Source organism: Oryx dammah, unplaced genomic scaffold, assembly GCF_014754425.2.
Source record: "Oryx dammah isolate SB20612 unplaced genomic scaffold, SCBI_Odam_1.1 HiC_scaffold_21, whole genome shotgun sequence".
Classification (NCBI taxonomy): Eukaryota; Metazoa; Chordata; class Mammalia; order Artiodactyla; family Bovidae; genus Oryx; species Oryx dammah.
Window position 1 is genome coordinate 8,290,507 of NW_024070205.1, and position 20,664 is coordinate 8,311,170.

The following is a 20,664-nucleotide window of genomic DNA, read 5'->3' on the forward strand; positions in this document are numbered from 1 at the left end:
GAAGTCAGACAGAAAAGCAGAAACATGACATCCCTTATATGCAGAGTCTAAAGAGACATGATAACAAAACAGAAACAGACTCACAGAGCAAAGGAACTCATGGTTGCTGGCGTGAAGCATGGGGTGAGGGATAGTTAGGGAGTTTGGGATGGACAGGACACTCTATTTTAAATGGATAATCAACAAGGACCTACTGTAGAGCACAGGGAACTCTGCTCAGTGTTCTGTGCTAGTCTGGATGGGAGGGGAGTCTGGGGGAGAATGGCCGCATGCATCTTTATGACTGAGTCCCTTTTCTATCTACCTGAACTTATCACATGGTTAGTCGGCTGTCTCCAGAATAAAACGTTTTTTAAAAAATGAAAGAAAAAATGTCTACGCATCCCACCCCCACCTTGAATTCCACCTCTCTGAGAACCAGTGCCCTAGCCTAGAAATACAGACAGACACTGGGAGACAGAGCAAGACTGCTCTGGGTACATATTTTGCATCCTTGTTGAAAGGCCATGCACGTGTACATACTTACACACATATCCTCAGGAGACAGGCTACGCCTGCTCAGTGCCTGTACCCAGCTGCACACACACAGCCCCTCACCCTCCCTGGCTATGCCAGTCCTCTGACCTTCCCACCTGGGCACCCAGGCATCACTCTCCCCACTTCCCAGTCCTGAGTTCCATCCTGGGCAGAGGCCTGGGGAACTGGACCTGAAGACAAAAATAGCTCTGCTGGTGATTTCCATCTGTACTGCCTGAGCCCTGGGCCTGCAGGGCGTGTACAGGTGGGAAAAAAGAGCCACACCCTGTCCCCCAGGTAGGAACTCTCAGCTGGGGGGGTCTGCAGCTGTAGGTACCCTAGCATGCATTGGGCCTGGGTCATCTAGCCCCTTCTTCTGATGTCAGGCCCCATTGAATCACCCATGGAGCTGGGCCGCCCCAACCTTGACCCCAGACCTTGGCAGAAGAGCAGCCTGGGGCCTTCCATGCTCAGGACTTCCTTTCTTAGGAAGGAAGATTTCCTTTCCTTCTCTGGAATTCCTCATGCTGCTTTTAAACCTCATGTTCTGTCTTACAGAGAGATGACACCACCACCACCACCCCCACCATCCCTAAACCTCATTCCACAAGGAAATAGCTCTGAGCAGCCATTCAAAAAAGCCTTTGCTGAGTATGTGAGATGGTCAGCCCCACCTTTAAAGAAAGCAGAGAGAGCCTTCCTCTTGGGAGCTGATGGTCCAGGGGCTTTACTGGCCTGAGCGGATCTGAGGCAGCTGCATTTTACAGGGAGAATGAGAAAAGGGGAGGGGAGCTGGGAGCTTCTCCCCGTGGTCCTGGAGACAGATGAGACCCTGTGTGTCTACCCTATTCCCACAATCCAGAGCAGCCCACCTGACTCTCTTCCCCAACTGAGCACCCCCAAGCCAAGCTCTACCCCAGAGCTCTGGAGACAAGCCCTGGGGTGTCCCTCCTCAGACCTCCCAGCACCAGGCATATAGCATCCTTCCTTGGAGGTCTGGCACCAGCTGCATGAAGCACCCCCTCCAGAAGCTGGGCCCCTCTCTGGCCTCCCAGGATTTGACAGTGCCACATTTTCCTGCCCCCATCTCTGGGAAGGGGAGCTGCTGCTTCTAGGTGTTAATCTTTGAGCATCTTTGACTTTTCGTTTTTGCTCTTTCACCAATTTCCTCATTCAAATCCTCTCAAAAAAATGAGTGCAGTTTCAAAAACAACAAACAAAAAACCTAACTATATGCTGCTTTTAAGAGATGTATTTGGGATATAATGATGTTACATAAAGATGAAAAGGACAGAAAGTGTAAACAATAAAGATGTGGTAATACTAACATTGGACAAAAAGATGTTAAAGCAAGCAGTATTGAATCCATGGACAGAGGAGCCTGGCAGGCTACAGTCCATGGGGTCGCATGACTTAGCAACTAAACCACCACCATTACCAAAGATAAATATTATACCCTTGCTGCTGCTGTTGCTGCCAAGTCGCTTCAGTCGTGTCTGACTCTGTGCAACCCCATGGACCTCAGCCCAACAGGCTCCCCCAACCCTGGGATTCTCCAGGCAAGAACACTGGAGTGGGTTGCCATTTCCTTCTCCAATGCATGAAAGTGAAAAGTGAAAGTGAAGTCGCTCAGTCGTGTCTGACTCCCAGTGACCCCATGGACTGCAGCCCACCAGGCTCCTCCGTCCATGGGATTTTCCAGGCAAGAGTACTGGAGTGGGGTGCCATTGCCTTCTCCGATTATACCCTTAGCGAAAAAGAAAAGAAAAAAACTTAGTGTCATTTTAATTTCTGTTTTCCTGATTGAACCATCATTGATGGGGGGAGGGGCGGGGGAAGCCCTGAAGGGAGAAAGTTCAAGTTGAAACCTCACCACATATGAGACAGAGGAACTTGAACCCCTACCTGGTGACCCACAGCCTCTGTTTTGTTCACCCCAGGCTGCCAGTGGGGGCTGGGGCAGGGACCCTGGGTAATGTCACATTTGTCAGCATCCTTGGCACTTTCGTTTCTCTTTCTGGAGCCTGTGAGGGCAACAGTCAAGGCCTTGACTTTGATGGTTCTCTTGCCTACAACACAGGGTCCCCTCCCTCCCTCGGCACTCAGTCTACCCTTGTCATCGACAGAATCTGCTTTTCTAGTTTCTGGTGAACAGTGTGCAGCGAGGCCTGTGCGGGGAAGGCAGAGGCAGATTTTTACCCAAGTCTGTCTTTGGAGGAAGCATCCCTTGGGCAACTGTGTCCCTGGGTGAAGATGTGTGATTCACAGCCTTCTGCTGAGCCAAGCCCAGTGCTACGCCTTTACATGCCTTAACTTTCACCCACAAGCCATGAAGCTGGAACTATTATCGGCCTTCTTTCAAAGGTGAGGGGCTCCGGCTCAGAGAGGGTAAGTCCTCTGCTGACACTTTACTCAGTTAGTCTGCAAACCCAGGACCAGAGCCCAAACTCGGTCACTGGAGCTGGGATCCCTGCAGATTCCAGAGTGAAGGCGCCTTGGGGAGGGCAGAGGTTCGAGCTCCTCTGCTCTGTAACATAGGCTGGGATGGTCTCCGGAGGGCTGAGCACCTGGGGGGCTAGCAGGACTTTCCTGGTAGACTGGACACAAGAAACACAGCAGGATACCTACCTGCACCAGGCTTTGAGCATGTTCTGGGCTAAGCACCTAACCCTAACCCCTGAGGATTAATGAGGTCATGATAAAAGAGGACCAACATCAATTACCCAGACCCAGTACTGCCCGCTGCACTGGGGCCCGGCTCCAGCCCTGGGGGCTAAGAAGTCAGTTCAGCCCTCAGGAGCATCCTTCTGCCTCTCCATAAGGCCCTTTAGCCTAATGCAGACATAGCATGTATTTATTTCAATCCCAGAGGACTCCTCATTCCTAGGGAGCAAATGCAATCGTTTGTCTCCTAAACTGCACATTAGCACAAAATTACAGAATGCACACTGGTGCTGCAGTCACTCGCTGCCATAGGGTAGGGGTCACTTTCCTTCCAGCCTACAGATCTGTGCAGAGCTCAGGGACCAGCTTCTTACCAGAGGCCTGGCCACACAATCTGCTAAATGCCATCTTTTCCAAGGACCTTCATCTTGCTCCCATCCACCACACCCCCATACCAGGCAAGGCTGTTCCCGGTAGAGTAATGCCCATCAAGGCATCTGGGGAAGTGACATTTTAATTTTCAGGAAGCAGTTAATTAGGGGGCTTGCGGGGCATGTCAAGTGGTGACATCATTTCCATACTCTTTCCTCTACATTTTCTTTCACACGATATTATTACAAGCCCATGGTGCATGGAGAGTTTGCAGACTATTTCTCTCCTCCTTTTGATATCCAGATGGCAGGAGCTGGTCCTGAATCCCACGCAGGGTAGGAAGGCTGGCTGGTTGGGCTGCAGAATCCGGCCTTCAGTTCCTTCAGGTTCGCAACATTTCTCTGATGAAACTTTCACTGTAGGGACAACTTTCGGCGTTTGAGCCGACCCAGAAGCTGACTGACTGGACAATTTGTCATTCCCTTCTCACGTCTATATCAGCCCACAGGCTTGAAGCAAGGATGCCTGCAGTATTCTTGCCTTTCCTTGGGGAGGGTAATTGGGGGTGGAGCGTAAGTGCTACAAACTGGCCCCACTTTGCTGTGACTACCCAGGGCTGGTGCCTCCCACAGCTTAGCCTGTGGGAAATCTCCTGTGAGCAAGAAAGGGGCCGTGGGGCCTGGAGGAGGTGGGGGAAGTAAGCCTGGAGGATGCCTGGTCCCTCTTAGGAGGAACCGGGCACCTGGGATGGATAGAGGCCCAAAGAGACAGACAGACGGAACTGAACAGCGAAAGAGAGGGAGAGAAGAAGAGAAAGATGAGAAGCCTTTGCAGAAGAACCTCGCAGAGAGGAAGAAGAAACAGCTGGAGAAAAGGCAGAGAAGAGAAGGAACCGAGGCATCAAGATGGCAGAGAAATGTAGCCAGTCCACCAGAGAGGCAGGAGCAGCACCCAGAGAGGGGAGCCAGAATCATTTGATAATGACAGCGGCCAGCAGCCACTGCACGCTCCCTGTGTATCAGCTGTGGGTCTCACACTTTGCACACATGATTTCAATGAATCCGAGTAACCCTACTGTCAGGGGAAGTGCACTGACCTAAACCTACCCCTCACTGGCCAGGAACCACAGTAACCATTTGCATGAGTTATTTTAGGGCAAGAGGTCCTGGCAGGGAAGACGCAACTAATAAGCCACCACCAACCAGAATAGTTTGGGAAAGGTCAAAATGAGACTCCATATGTCCCTCCATCTCCCAGAATCCTCCGTGCTGGCATCCCTCTTGGCTGAGCGTTGCATGCGCCACCAGGAAGCATCCTGAGTCAGAAAGATTGGACAGAGACAACCCAGAAACTAATCCCATCACCATAAAACCCGGGACTGCGAGCCATGTGGAAGTTCTCCTGGGTTCCCTTACCCCCTGTTCTCCACTTTGACGCCCCTTCCCAATAAAGGCTCTTGCTTTGTCCATGCACATGTCTCCTTGGACAACTCATTTCTGAGTGTTAGACAAGAGTCCACTCTCAGGCCCTGGATGGGTCTCTCTTCCTACAACAGATTGAGGTAGCTGCTGTTATCATCCTATTATTCAGATGAGGAAGCTGAGGCTGAGAAAGGGTACACAGTGAGTGAGGGGCAAGCTCAGGCTTGTCTGACCCCTGAGGCTGTGGGCTGTAGCATCTGCCAATCTTCCAGCTTAAGCCTCCTCCACGGGGCACAGTCAGCTGCTCTGTCCTCCATGATTCTCACTGGGAGAAGAAAACACCTTTATTTGAAAATGTGGCTCACTTTCCTTCTTATCAGTCTTACCCATAGCCTGCTGTGTAACAAATCAATGTAGGTAAGCTTAAGTCTTGTCAACAAAAAAATACTGATTGCCGTATCAGCAAACAAAGGACAGTGTAGTTGTCAACCATTACAGCTGCCGCCACGGTGAGACCTGATGGAACTCAGGATGAGAAACCACAGGACGCTGGCCCAGAGAGCTGAGGTGCAAATCAAAGGGATGATTTTGCTGAGCCTAGACTCTTGCATCTTCCCATACATGTACATAGTAAAGAGCTAAATTCATTAAGATGCCTGGTTTTCTTTAATTAACAGTAAGAGATAAAATTGCCAACATCTGCTGGATCATGGAAAAAGCAAGAGAGTTCCAGAAAAACATCTATTTCTGCTTTACTGACTATGCCAAAGCCTTTGACTGTGTGGATCACAAGAAACTGTGGAAAATTCTGAAAGAGATGGGAATACCAGACCACCTGACCTGCCTCTTGAGAAACCTATATGCAGGTCAGGAAGCAACAGTTAGAACTGGACATGGAACAACAGCCTGGTTCCAAACAGGAAAAGGAGTATGTCAAGGCTGTATATTGTCACCCTGGTTATTTAACTTCTATGCAGAGTACATCATGACAAACGCTGGGCTGGAAGAAGCACAAGCTGGAATCAAGATTGCCGGGAGGAATGTCAATAACCTCAGATATGTAGATGCCACCACCCTTATGGCAGAAAGTGAAGAGGAACTAAAAAGCCTCTTGATGAAAGTGAAAGAGGACAGTGAAAAGTTGGCTTAAAGCTCAACATTCAGAACACTAACATCATGGCATCTGGTCCATCACTTCATGGGAAACAGATGGGGAAACAGTAGAAACAGTGTCAGACTTTATTTTTTGGGGGGGGGGCTCCAAAATCACTGCAGATGGTGATTGCAGCCATGAAATTAAAAGGTGCTTACTCCTTGGAAGAAAAGTTATGACCAACCTAGATAGCATATTCAAAAGCAGAAACATTACTTTGCCAGCTAAGGTCCATCTAGTCAAGGCTATGGTTTTTCCAAGAGTCATGTATGGATGTGAGAGTTGGACTGTGAAGAAAGCTGAGCGCCAAAGAATTAATGCTTTTGAACTGTGGTGTTGGAGAGTCCCTTGGACTGCAAGGAGATCCAACCAGTCCATTCTAAAGGATATCAGCCCTGGGATTTCTTTGGAAGGAATGATGCTAAAGCTGAAACTCCAGTACTTTGGCCATGTCATGCAAAGAGCTGACTCATTGGAAAAGACTCTGATGCTGGGAGGGATTGGGGGAAGGAGGAGAAGGGGACAACAGAGGATGAGATGGCTGGATGGCATCATTGACTCAATGGACGTGAGTTTGAGTGAACTCCGGGAGTTGGTGATGGACAAGGAGGCCTGGCCTGCTGCAATTCATGGGGTTGCAAAGAGTCAGACACGACTGAGTGACTGAACTGAGCTGAATCTTTTGATACTGAGTCTTTGTTGCAAAAACTCTATTATCCTGACTCCTCCTCTGCCTCTTTGGAGCAGTCCCTTCGAGCTATCTGAGCTGCATTCCAGGTTTAAGTCCTCAGTTTTGTCTGCAGAATAAAACACTATTCTCAACTTTTTGGTTGTGTCTTTTTGTTTTTTTCAGTCAAGAGTCTCCAGGCCAGAGGCTCTACCTGTGCTCTCTGGACCCTCTTCTCCCAAAGCAGGTCTCTCTGCCATTTTTATACTCAGTGTAAAGAGAACAACATGCTTCTTGGGGTGGGCATGTGTATTAGAGGAGGTCTAAAGGGGCTTCCCCAGTGGCTCAGTGGTGAAGAACTTGCCTGCAAGGCCGGAGCTGCAGGAGACACAGGTTCAATCCCTGGTTTGGGAAGATCCCTGGAGGAGGGCATGGCACCCCACTCCAGTATTCTGGCCTGGAGAATCCCATGGACAGAAGAGCCTGGCAGGCTACAGTCCATGGGGTTGCAAAGAGTCAGACACGACTGAAGCAACTTAGCACACACGCAGTGTATACACAGCATTCCCATGCCCAGTAAGTGCAGCTCCCACCCAAGAATGCCCTGGATTTGGACATGTAATAGTCCATTCTTAGGCTAAACCTGTCATCTTGGGCTTGTGCTCCTGGTTTCTCATTTTGCTGTAAACGGTCCCCTCCCCAAAGCAGAAAGGTGCAGGTCAGCAGCTAAGATGAGCCACAGGAAGCCAGGAGCCAGACACGGGGCTCACGTTCAGAGATGGAGCTCCAGGGCGGCAGTGCAGACGGTAGCCCCATCAGCAGACAGCCCTGTGAGAGATGGGGCCCACCACTCTACCACTGCCAAGACTGCCAATCACTGATGCCCCACTGCTTAAGGAGGCAACTCCTGGGCAGGGAGAGATGCCCTCGACCAGGGCAGATGCCACAAGGCAATCTCCCTGGGTCAAGGGTCATGGAAGTTTCCTTTCCAGCACCCTTTCCTGGTGCCACCTGAGAACACATCGCAGCGACAGGGGCCCTTCCTGCCTGCTGCTGGGAAGTCCAAGGGAAGGGAGGAGTGAGGAGCAGAACGATAGAAGTCTTGACTTCCTGACCATTTCAATGTTTAGATTATCATCCTCCTTTCTAATAACAACGGCTAAACCTCAAAGATTAGAGTCCTCAGACCCCGACACAGCCTTTCCGCCAGACTCACTCCCATCCCTCCTCTTTTGTTTCCCAGTGCCCGGGGCTCTTCTGATAACAAAGGCAGAGGAGGCGGAGAGTGATGCTGGAGCCAGAGGGACCTGGCCCTGTCCTTCAGCCTCAGGCCAGGGACCTTCTAAATGAAACAATTCAGGGCAGGCAGCCACCATGCCTGGCATCACTAACAACAGGACAACTGACATTTGTTCCTGCTTATGGTCGACAGAAAGCTGGCGCACGCAAGTCTCCTTGGGGATCACAGTAGCCTTGCAGGGCATGTGGGGCAAGTATTCTGGCTCTGTATAGATGAGGACACAGGCTGAGAGACACAAGGCCCCTGCCTCTTCCAATCCTAAACGCGACTTTGTTCTCAAAGGGCCACAAAGTCTGTATTTAATCATCCAATGACCAATTATATATACACACACACAGTTTTGTCTGCTTTTATTTAAATCCAGTTCCACTTGCTCATTGCTTCTCAGACCTGGAGAGCAACTGGTCATGGCCCTTTCTTCCTATGTACATGTTGCAAAGTCCAGGACAGTAAACGATTCATTCAGAAGCCTCCTCCTTGCCAGGCTACAAACTCAAGTTCTCTTACCTCCCCAGTGAGCAAAGGTCTGTGGGGGGTTGGAAGTAGGTCGGGAGGGGCTTCATCTGGGTTCTCCCAGGTGGGAGTGAGGAGAGTGGGGGAGGACGGACAGGGAGGTGGGGCAGCACCTGGTCTGGAGATTGGACTTTATCTCATCCGCGTTGATAATTTTGGAGAGAGCCACAGACCTCACCATCCCTCCCCTCTGCCTCCCTGCCAGGTGGAGGGTGCCTGTCGAAAAGGTCCTGGAATAAGTGAGGCCTGCCAGCCTCTACATGGAAGGAAGCCAACAGCTCAGGCCCTTGGTGAAAATACCCTTCCTTCGAAGTCTTTTGATCTGAACTCTCCTGCGGCTGGCACACTCTTGCCCAGCTGAGGAGCTGACAGAGCTGGCAGAGAATTACAGGCCTCTCAAGTCTCTCTTCCCTGGGGGTTTAACCCTCATCCTGAGGAATGCATGGAGGTCCCTGGGCAGATGTGGGGTTTGGCCGTGTGGGTTTTGGCTCACCAAGCCTCATCCACTACAGCGACAGGACAGTCTCGGGAATGGCATACGGGAGTTGGACGGCCGAGCTCTAGTCCCACTTAAGTCACAGGTGCTCCTGGGGACCCCAGCCCAAACACAGAGTCCATTTGGCTGCAATTTCCATAACAGCAACAAAGCTAAAATCCTCTGATCTGATGGCTCTGAAGGTTTAAGAGAAGGAGAGGGATCAGAAGACAGAACCCAGGACTCTCAACTCCAAGAGACTCTCAACTCCTCATCATCTCTCCTCTCCCTGGTGGTCCTCCCCTGGGGACGCCCTGGCCCTGTAGTTCTGAGTCAGGACCCTCCTGCCAGCCCACACTCACGCCCTTAAGATTACCTCTCCTCACATCCTTCCTCCCAGGCTACACTGCATCTCTCCTCTATGTTGGAGTCTCCTAATTCCAATTCCCTGTCCTTATGCCATGAGAATCCCTAAACAATGTTCCCCCCACAATAACTCATAATCAGCAGCAGCATTACTGAATGCTTGCTGAAAAGCAGTGATGTGCCTGCTTTTACTCTTTGCATATTGTATTTGACTTAATCCTTTCAATACTGCTAAGGAAGGTTCCATCGCTAACTCCATTTTACAGATGAAGAAACTGGGACTTGGTGAGGTTAAGTGTAACAGAGATTCAAATCCAGAGAACTGGGCCCAGTTCCTGTCTTTTTGGCAATTAATTCTACTCGTCACTGTCACTGCTTTCATTCATCCTGAAATCTCCTCTGTTCCAGGAAGCCCTCTGTAGCAAAGGAAGAGGGGAGCCTCTTCCAGATGCACTCAGCCTCTGCCACTATCAGCTTCATGAAATTGAGACACATTGTTCACAGCCAGGACAGTGCTAGGTGGAGAACATCCCCCAGAGGGCAAGATGTCACCTGTCCTCACTCGAAGTCACTGATGTATGGAGGGGGTGTAAACAAACCAAATGGCCTTTAGTATTTGCCTGAGCAAAGTGCCATGTAGACAAAGTAAAATCTATCGTAAGATAAGCAAAATGTCTGAAAGTCAAATAAAAATGACCTTTGCTTTAGCTTCTACTTGGGATTTGTGAGCCATGGCTGGTGACTCAGAACGTGGGTGGTTGGTGCCTAATGATCTAATTAGAACCAAAAACTGTCAGGCCTGGAAAGAACTTCACATATCACTTTGTTCAGGTTCTCTGTGTCACAGATGAGGAAACAGATTCAAATCCAGAGATCTGGGCCCCAGGTGAGGTGGAGTGGTTTCCTCCAGGTCCTATAGCCAGGAAATAGCAGCCTGAACTGGGGACCACTCAGCTCTCCTGAGTCTCAGACCATCTCTGTTATCATGAAGGCAGAAGGCAACAAGAGTGCTTACTAATGACACATGCTAAGCCTAGTGGCTAATTCTCACCACACTACCCAGGTGGTGTGATTGTTTCTATTTCACAGATGAGAAGACTGAGGCTCAAGGACATATCAGCACTAATAGAGGAGTCTGAGAATAGGTTGTGGTGGTGGTGGGGGTTCCCTGATGGGTGCCTCCTGCTCTCCCTCTATTACCTCCCATTTGATGAGTAGTCCTTGGAGAGAAACCTATGACAAACCTATACAACATATTACAAAGCACAGACATCACTTTGCCATCAAAGGTCCATACAGTCAAAGCTATGGCTTTTCCAGTAGTTATGTACAGATGTGAAAGTCAGATCATAAAGAAGGCTGAGCACCAAAGAATCGATGCTTTTGAACTGTGTTGTTGGAGAAGACTCTTGAGAGTCCCTTGGACAGAAAGATCAAACCTGTCAATCCTAAAGGAAATCATTCCTGCATATTCATTGGAAGGACTGATGATGAAGCTCCAACACTTTGGCCACCTGATGTGAAGAGCTGACTCATCAGAAAAGACCCTGATGCCGGGAAAGATTAAAGGCAAAAGGAGAAGGGGGCAGCGGAGGATCCAATGGTTAGCTAGCATCACTGACTCAATGGATATGAGTTTGAGAAAACTCCAGGAGATAGGGAGGTCAGGAGCCTGGGGTGCTGCTGTCCATGGGGTCACAAAGAGTTGGTCTAGACTTAACTACTGAACAACAACTAAACCCAAGTGATGTCAGAACCACAGAGAAGACTGGGTGTGAGGCAGATAGGTTAGTCTCTGCTCTCTGGGAATTCAAGGTCATGGAGAGCAGCAGTACTGGGGGAGAGGGAAGGGATCTGTGCAGGGACGGACACCAGAAGACACCGAGGTCCACTCTCCATTATACACTGTTGATGGACCAACATCCCAGAGGAGTCTGGGAGGTGTAGGCAAGGGCAGAGGGGGCAGGAGGGGATGCCAGGCAATCAGTGGCCAAGCAGGGCCCCCACCCCAGCTCCAAAGTGAGGTGGCCATCCCTGTGCTCCCCGGACTCAGAAGCAAAAGACCTTAACCTCCACCAGGCATGCAGAGGGTCAACTCATAATGAGGTGGTGGGCATCACTCTGGCTTGTCCCAGACTCTGCTCCCAAAGAGAGCATTTACATCAAGAACTGTTCGAGGAGAGGGACAGCACAAGCAATTACTGGCAGTAAAACCCCAGCCCAGCTCCGTTCCACTCCCCCTCACTGTGTTTTACGTGGTCAGTGAAGTGGCCGCCCGATCTGAGTTCTTGGCAGAGATCTCAGGTGTGAGTGATCATCCAGGAAGCCACCGGCCATGCAGGGAAAAACTGATCATCTTCTCCAGGCAGCTGCGTTCATATCTGGACCCGGGGGCGGACTGTGCGATCTAGATGTGGCCTGTCCACACGAGCATCTTCTAATAAACCCTTCCATGCTAACAAAGGTGAAAACTCCTACAGTCTGGTCATTCTTTCCCCTTCGGAACCTATTAAAGGGCAATCAATGCATCTGGTCCTGGAGACAGAATAAATAAAAGGGGCCTTCGCTGAGGTCCCTGCAAATGTCAGATGAATCTGTTCAAGCAGACACAATTTTCAGAGTTGCCGCCGAGGCCTTCCTTTTGGCCTTGTACCCATTCGGAAGTGCGGTCAGGCTATGGTACAGGTGTGTGATTGGGGCACACGGTGAGAACGGGCATGATGCCCAAGGTACAGACTCATGGACACAGCACAACACCTGGGGCAGCGTCACATGTGGTCACTACAGCCCTTAATCTCCAGGCAAAGAAGGGCTCCAAGCCAAGTGCCCACCATCCGCCCCACCCCAGTTCATGCTGCCCTCAGACTGGACTGTTCTCTCCTTCCCTCAAGCCCGTTTCCACTGGCTCAGATCTAACCCCTGCAGCAAAGGCCTGAGGAAAATGCCACTGCCTCCAGGAAGTACTCAACTCTTCTCTGAACACAGCCCCATCTCCACTCTGCTCTAATTATAAACAACACATTCCACCCTGAATTAGCCTTCTACGTAGATATCCATGTTCCTCTACTAATTCATCAGCCCCTCAGAGCAGAGTTCATGGCTGATTCATCTCAGCATCCGCCACAGGGCTGAGCACAGTCCTGGGCCCCTGGCAGGCGCTCAGCAATGGTCTTTTGAATGAATGAACACAACATTCTTACACGCATGCACATCACGAGTGCATGAGGGTAGCAGAAAGTGTTTCTGGTTACCCTCACCTATTTCACTCCTTTTCTTGTTCACCCTTGTTTAAAAATTTTTTTTTTCTCCAATGAAGCATTGAATTTCATTTCAAATTTGTGCAGTGAGTAGTAGCAGGCATTAGCAAAAAAAAAAAAAAAGGTTGTTGTCTGGGAGTCAAGTAGATGCTATCTCTCAAGACTTGAAAAGTCAGCATCTGCTTCCTTGGAAGAACTTAAAGTCCACTGTGGTTCTCTGAGGAAAGAGCCAGGACTCTTGAGAGGATGCTGTATTTGTTCAGTAGCTCAGTTGTGTGCAACTCTTTGCAACCCGATACTGCACCACACCAGGCTTCCCTGTCCTTCACCATCTCTCAGAGATTGTGCAAACTTATGTCCATTGATGTCATCCAATCCTCTCATCCTCTGTCATCCCCTTCTCCTCTTGCCTCAGTCTTTCCCAGCATCAGGGTCTTTTCCAATGAGTTGGCTCTTCTCGTCATGTGGACAAGCATTGGAGCTTCAGCATCAGTGCTTCCCGTGAATGTTCAAGATTGATTTCCTTTAGGATTGACTGGTTTGATTTCCTTGCAGTGCAAGAAACTCTCCAGAGTCTTCTCCAGAACCACAATTAGAAAGCATCAATTCTTCATCATTCAGCCTTCTTTATGGTCCAACTCTCACATCTGTATATGACTATTGGAAAAACCACAGTTTTGACTATATGGACCTTTGTTGGCAAAGTGATGTCTCTGCTTTTTGATATGTGGTCTAGATTTGTCATAGCTTTCCTTCCAAGGAGCAAGTGTCTTTGGAAAAGACCAAGGGGTATTGACAGCCAAGAGAAGGGATTTCCCAACCAGTAGAGTTCTACAGAGGCGAGCTCTGCATGCACAATGATGGGGAGACAGGCAGGAAGGCTCTGACCTCCTGTGAGCTCCCAAGAGTCTGACACTGAGACCACATTAGCCTGAAGCTGACAGAGGCTGCAAAGCTGTGCCCCTGCCTGCAGTGAGGCATGGTGCAGAGGCCTCCACACCCTGCAGCACCCAGAGCGCACATCACATGTGAGGACCCACAGTTTCCTCCACCTACAGAAACTGTCACTGTCTAGGAGTCCTGAGCCTCTAAAGTAAGAGACATCTTTTCTGTTCAGTCCAGTCACTCAGTCGTGTCCCCATGGACTGCAGCACACCAGGCCTCCCTGTCCATCACCAACTCCTGGAGCTAGCTCAAACTCACATCCATTGAGTCGGTGATGCCATCCAACCATCTCATCCTCTGTCATCCCCTTCTCCTGCTTTCAAACTTTCCCAGCATCAAGGTCTTTTCCAGTGAGTCAGTTCTTCACATCAGGTGGCCAAAATATTAGAGTTTCAGCTTCAGCATCAGTCCTTCCAATGAATATTCAGGACTGATTTCCTTTAGGATGGACTGGTTGGATCTCCTTGCTGGCCAAGGGACTCTCAAGAGGCTTTTCCAACACCACAGTTCAAAAGCATCAATTCTTCAGCGCTCAGCTTTCTTTATGGTCCAACTCTCACATCCATACATGACTCTTGGGAAAACCATAGCCTTGACTAGATGGACCTTTGTTGGCAAAGTAATGTCTCTGCTTTTTAATATGTCTAGGTTGGTCATAGCTTTTCTTCCAAGGAGCAAATGTCTTTTAATTTCATGGTTTCAGTCACCACCTGCAGTGATTTTGGAGCCTAAGGAAAGAAAGTCTGTCACTGTTTTCATTGTTTCCCCATCTATTTGCCATGAAGTGATGGGACTGGATGCCATGATCTTAGTTTTCTGAATGTTGAGTTTTACTGTGCCTGGATGTTTAATGAAAGAGTAATCATCCCTAGATCTTCCATTGACATAGTTACAATTGATAAACAGCTTTCATATTTACAGGCATCACAAATTAACCCTTTATACTTGCTGACCACTCTGATTAGATGGAGTTTCCTTACTCCTGCAGGCTTACTGGACTTCATGAAGAGGAAGGGCCATCTCACTCATTCCCGCCTGCACTCACCCTTCAGGCACAGCACTGAGGCTGCAGGCTGAAACAAGCAGGGATTTGAATGGGATCAGGCTGCTCTGTGTGAAGGTTTCCTGCAAGGCCAGAACATTTGGTCTTGTTGCAACATTCAGATTCCCAATTCCAAAATGAAAAGTCTTGCTTTGGTTACTTTACCAGTCTCCAAACTCCTCCCACCAGCACAAATCTCATTTCCTTGGAAGGAAGGACAAGGCCAGGGCAGGGTGGAGGGTGAGATCTGTGTTTGAGACCCTAGATCAGAGGTTATAGTACCTGGGAGGGGTCTGTGGACTAAGGGAACCCTAGTTCTTTTCTTTCTTTTGCAAATGGGGAGACAGCTATAAATAACTCAAGATGATGCATTCTAAGAGATAGCATTAACCACTTACGTTTTAAGTCCTAGCAAGTCAACGTTGTGGAATCAGGTTCTAGGTCCTCATTTAACTCAAATCCCCCAAACCCCACCTCACTGTGTGGCCATGACCCTACACAGCCAGGTCACAAGTGTGCAGGCAGCTGGATAAGAGAGTGGGAGACCATTATGGGTTGAATTTTGTCCTCCAAAATGCATCTGTTCAAGTCCTAATGCCCAGCACTCAGAATGGAAGTGGAAGTAGTGTCGTTGCAGATGTGAGCAGTTAAGATGAGGTTGTACTGGAGGAGGCTGAGCCTCTAATCCAGTATGACAGCTGTCCTGATAAAAAGGGGATACTTGGACATAGAGATAGACAAGCACAAAGGGAGGATGCCCCGTGAATATCACAGTGACACAGCAGAAGCCAAGGAATGCCAAAGAATTGCACAAACCACCGGAAGCCAGGGGACAGGCCTGAAGCCGACACTCCCCGTGCACCCTTAGTCTCAGTGTCCGACTCGTTGCGACCCCATGGACCGTAGCCCTCCAGGCTCCTCTGTCTATGGGATTCTCCAGGCAAGAATACTGGAGTGTTGCCATTTCCTTCTCCAGGGGACCTTCCTGACCCAGGGATCGAACTCCTGCATCGGTGGGTGGATTCTTTACCCTCTGAGCCACCAGGGAAGCTGGAGCAGACGTTCCCTCTCAGCATTCAGAAGGAACCAATCCTGCTGATACCTTAATCTTGGACTTCAAATCCTTGAGACTGTGCAACAATAAATGCTTATTGTTTAATTCTTATTTTTTTGATCGTGCCATGCAGTCTATGTGAGATCTTAGTTCCCCAACCAAGGATTGAACCCACACCACCTGAAGTGGAAGTGTGGAGTCTTAACCACTGGAGCACCAGGGAAATCCCCGATAAATGCCTGCTCTTGAAGCCACCCTGTCTGTGGTATTTTGTTATGGCAGCTTTAGTAAATTAACAGAGTTTTAAGACAGAGCACTGGTGATGACAGTGACATCATGAAGCTAAGGTAACTAAGGATCAGAGCCACAATTCTATTAGTTTAAAATATAGACATAGAGATAGAAATATACACACATACATTAAGGAAGCTAGAGATGGATGGATGGAAGGATGAATCAGTTGATCCAACAGCTGTACAGGCCCTCCCCAGCCTAGCAGCTCTCCCACACAGGGCTGGAGAGAGACTGCACAACTGTTCAGCGAGCATCCCACAGGGAGGAAATGGACTCTGTGCTGCACAGTCACTGTGCCAGTTAGTCCTCCTGAACACCCTGTGGCATAAATATGCTTATCCTCATTTTACAGAAAACGAAGCTCTGATTGGTTATGGCTTCTGCCTAACAAAATCAGGTTAGTAAGTGGCAAGGCTGGGATTCACGCTCAGGTCTGCCTGGCCTCCAACATAGGCTCATTTGTTACACCTGCTGCTTTGCACAAACCCTCCCCTCATGGATCCCACGTTAAGACAAGGGAGCTCAACAGAGTTGGCCAGGGATCCAGAGTGATCAGGAAAGCGAAAGCTGTATCTTCACTCCCTGTAATCCAGGCCAGCCCATGTTCGCTCCTGCAGCAACTGAGGATGAGCACGGTCATCACGAGGCCCCTGCCCTCTGCTCCAGGAGAGGGCTTCTCTTCAAAGTGCCAGCCCACCTGGCCCCTCCTGGATTCTGCTCTTCCGCAGAGGCACTAGCTCTGTCTCTTCTCTGGTCCCAGAGACTCCCTTTATTCTGGTAGCTCCAGTTCTTGGCCCACAGAGGTCACCCCTAGTCCACTCCTAGCCAAGCCAGCTAGCCCCTGACCCCTCCAAGTGGGAGGGTGAGGAGGTCAGACACTATGGTTGATGCAAATGCCATCATACTGGCAAGTCAGAAATCTTGCTGGGCCCTCACACTGGAACTGCTACCTGGGCCTCTGCTAAGATGTGTATAAATCTTAAAACCTTTGGGAGCTGGAGGGGCCCCTTCAGGGCCCAGGCCTGGCTCCCCATTGTCTCCCCAGACCGCACTCCCATTCTCAGATCTCAGCCCGTAAGGCGTGTTTGCTTTAGTCCTAGCCCTGGCTCATATCTCACCTGGCCCTTTTTATGCTGCTTTTCCTAGCAATCATTCCAGGCTTCCAGTAGCCTCTGAGATGCCTTACATGCTGTTCCTTTGGCCTGAGTTGCTTTTCTTCCCCCTCTTGAATTTACCAGCCCCTACCTTCAGGTTCTAGTTCAGATGTCATTTCCTCTGGACTCAGAGCTCCGCTGGGTGTCTCTCTCTTATGCCTCCTTATCATCCAACAGTACTTGTCGGAGCACTCCTGAAGCTCTGTGGTCACTTACTGAAGTCCTTGCCAGCTTGTGACTGGGCCTTTGCCTGCCTGGCTTACACCGTGTCCCCTCAGCCCACAAAGAGCACAGACAAGCACAAAGTGACCACCCAAAAAGAGCTCTACCATTCAAATCCTTCAACTTCTGTCTCTAGGATCCAAGAAAGGAGCACGGCTATGCTACTGCAACCAGAGCAAGGTTCATCCAAGCTACAGCTCACGAATACAAGCAGGACTTCTGTGAGCTACATGTGGAACCAAGGCCAGGGTGGTCCTCAGTGAAAACTTTGATGGGTTTCCACATCAAATCAACACCTTCTCAGGGGCTGCTTCCTGATACCTCCTGATACTTGAAAGCAGAAGTCTGATGGGCTAAGAGCTTAGAGAGAGAATGGAAAGAGAGGGCCCAAACCTCTCACAGCAGAAGGGATGGTTGGGGGCGGGGAAAAAGAGAAAGAGAGAGTGTCTTCCTGCTCTTTCTATATCTGTTTGACCCGGAATCTGTCCTTTGCCATATGGTGAGGGAATTCTTGCTGCAAGACCTACGTTGACTTGCCATCTTCCTCCGCAGCCTTGGCTGTCCATTCTCCCAAAAACAGTACTGAAGGAAGCAGGAGGTGATGTGCAAACCGGCTGCTGCTGCCACAAATAATCCAGCTTCCTTTTTTTTTTTTTTTTTTCAGAAGACTCAGCTTTGCTTTCCTGAAGCATTTGCTCCTAATGCCTGGGGCCCTCATGCTTCTGTCTCAAGTTCACTAAAGGTTCTGAGGGCTGCACATGAACAGGAATCTGCAAGTCCTTCAGTTCTAGCCTGTGAGCCCTGCACCTCAGTGCCAAGGCCTCGGAGAAACGGGGAACGGTCTCCTCCCTCTGCACCCCAACCACAGAACAGGTGGCCTCCCTTCTGCCCGGCTACCCCGACACCTGTTCAGAGAGCTCACTGCATGCTTCTGGCCCGCCTTCTCCCTCAGGAGGAGGGCTCCTATGTAGGCAGTAATCTTTTACTTAGATTTCCTCCCATGTTAGCCAATTTATTTCATTCACCTTGAAAAATTCTCTCCCCAACTCAGTTCAAAACCAACAGATTCCTAGGTGCAGTTTTAGATGTGTAATACACACGATAAATGATAACATTAGCAAGAAAATGAGGACAGAAGGAAACAAAAGTAGCAAATGGGATGCAGGGGAAAGCTGGCCACAAGGTTCTAAGATGCCGGCGGTCTAGTTCTGAGTCTCCTAGAGGCCAAAGCAAAGATAGCAGTAGGACCCTAGGTAAAGGCAAAATGGAAAAGGACAGAGGAAAATGTTTAAAAAGCACCTATCCCAAACCAGGTTTCATTTAAACCCCTTCCATCTACCTTATAGGCACAAGTTTGGAAGTTCCCAGCCCTTATCACAAAGAGGTCAGCAAGGTCCCAGATCATGCTTTCAGCACTAAAAATGCAGTTGTGATCTGGCCTTGGGGAAGGCAGTCCATTCTCTCTTTCGTCCATAAACATTAAATGAACATCTTCTAACTGCCAAGTCTGTAGACTCTGGGGGTAAAATACATATCAAGATGTGTTCCCTTCCCTGATCTCCTTAAAGAAATGGATTTGCCTGCCCAATCATCCTTGGCTTTGGGGTTTTTGCCCAGAAGTGTGGGAGTTAGGGAAGTGGTTTTTGGGAAAGAACAGACTTTCTGTCTTAGCTTTTCAGAGACCGCAATGTCTGGTCCTTCCTCCTCTGTCCAGAGAATCCCTTCACGGCCCAACTCAAACGCCACCTCCTCCAAGAAGCCTTCCTATGTATTTCCAAGCTAAATTAATTGTTTCCACATCTCATGACAACTGCTTCGACATATTAGCACTTATTCATTTTTCCTTTTGCATTGACTTTTCAGCTCTTCCCTCTGGCCTGTCTTATCCTTGTCTCTATTTTAAGGACACAACCCAGGGCCAGACCCATAAGCAATAATCAATATACAGCTACTTGTGTTGCCTTAAAGATAATCTGTTTTCATGAAGTGGAAAGTTCAGAGGTCAAACACACAGAAATTAACTTCATTCAGGACCAAGGTGGCTCTGCCTGGTGCTAGCGGGGATTCAGCAGCAACAAAGCAGACCTGTGTGTTGGGAGCCTCAGGGACGATTCTCCCACCACTCAGCGGGGCGGCTTCCCACGATTGTTCTAAACCAAAGGGTGTGAATACTGACAACTTTCTCCAAGCTCCAGGCCAATAAGCTGCCTGCAGTGATCCCACTGTGAGAAGGGAAGAGGCTGTCTTGTGTGCGGTGTGGTGGGGAGGCACGAAGGTCACAGAAGGAGTTCTGGGCTGTGGAACTGCATGTGAACTGTGATGCAGTGGCTTTGTGCAATGACTGATGGCTGTGTGTGCCTAGGGCCCATCACAAAACCTCTCTGAACCTCAGTTTCTCATCTGTCAACAAGAAGAGTGAAGTCTACTTCATGGGACATTAAGACAAACATTATAAGGTAGATGGAAGGGGTTTAAATGAAACCTGGTTTGGGATAGGTGCTTTTTAAACATTTTCCTCTGTCCTTTTTTATTTTGCCTTTACCTAGGGTTTGGGGCCTTTGCTACTTATGTACCACATGACTTTAGGCAAATTGTTCAACCCCAAACTCAGCAAAGTCATCAGCAGAATGGGCTACTGAGGACTAAACGTGATGATACATGCCATGAGTTTGTTGCATTGCACAAGAGGTCAAAAGCACATGTTTATTATAGGGGTCAATATACGTGCATGCCCTCATTCATGAATTACGATCCTAATTCATCCATTCACCCAAATATGTAGCCCCCTGGCTCCAGTGTGCTGGGCTATATTCTGGAGACACAATGAAATCACCGCACCAGCCCTGTACTCAAAGAGGATGTGGTCTCTATCCTTTCTGCCTTCATCTTTTGTGCACTCCAGCTCCTCTCTATGCCATTTGCCTCTCTATCTAGGTGTCCCTCCTCTGGAGCAAACCACCCAGAAGGTAGGAAATGAATGCGAGTACTTGATTCAGCCAGTGCTTGTGTGTGGCTGATGCATGCCCCCACTTGCCCTGGCATTGCTCTAAGAGGAGGCCCTTGGAATGTTCTGGGAGGCACACTGTCTCCTCAAACAGAGGACTGGTTCCCCAAGGCATGATCCATGGTGATGTCTGACCAGAACAGACTTCTCACTGGAGGCTTGCGTTGGTCCGGGTGGGAGAGCATAGAGCAGCCAGACCTCAGAGAAGAAAGGCTTGGGATCAAGTCCATGGGGAAGATCCGCCT

General features: G+C 49.3%; 1 protein-coding gene across 2 annotated transcripts in view; it reads right to left on the reverse strand.

Annotated features, from left to right (window-relative positions):
- Positions 1–20,664, reverse strand: part of KCNH1 (potassium voltage-gated channel subfamily H member 1) — a 427,208-nt gene that overhangs the window by 15,760 nt on the left and 390,784 nt on the right. The window lies entirely within an intron of this gene.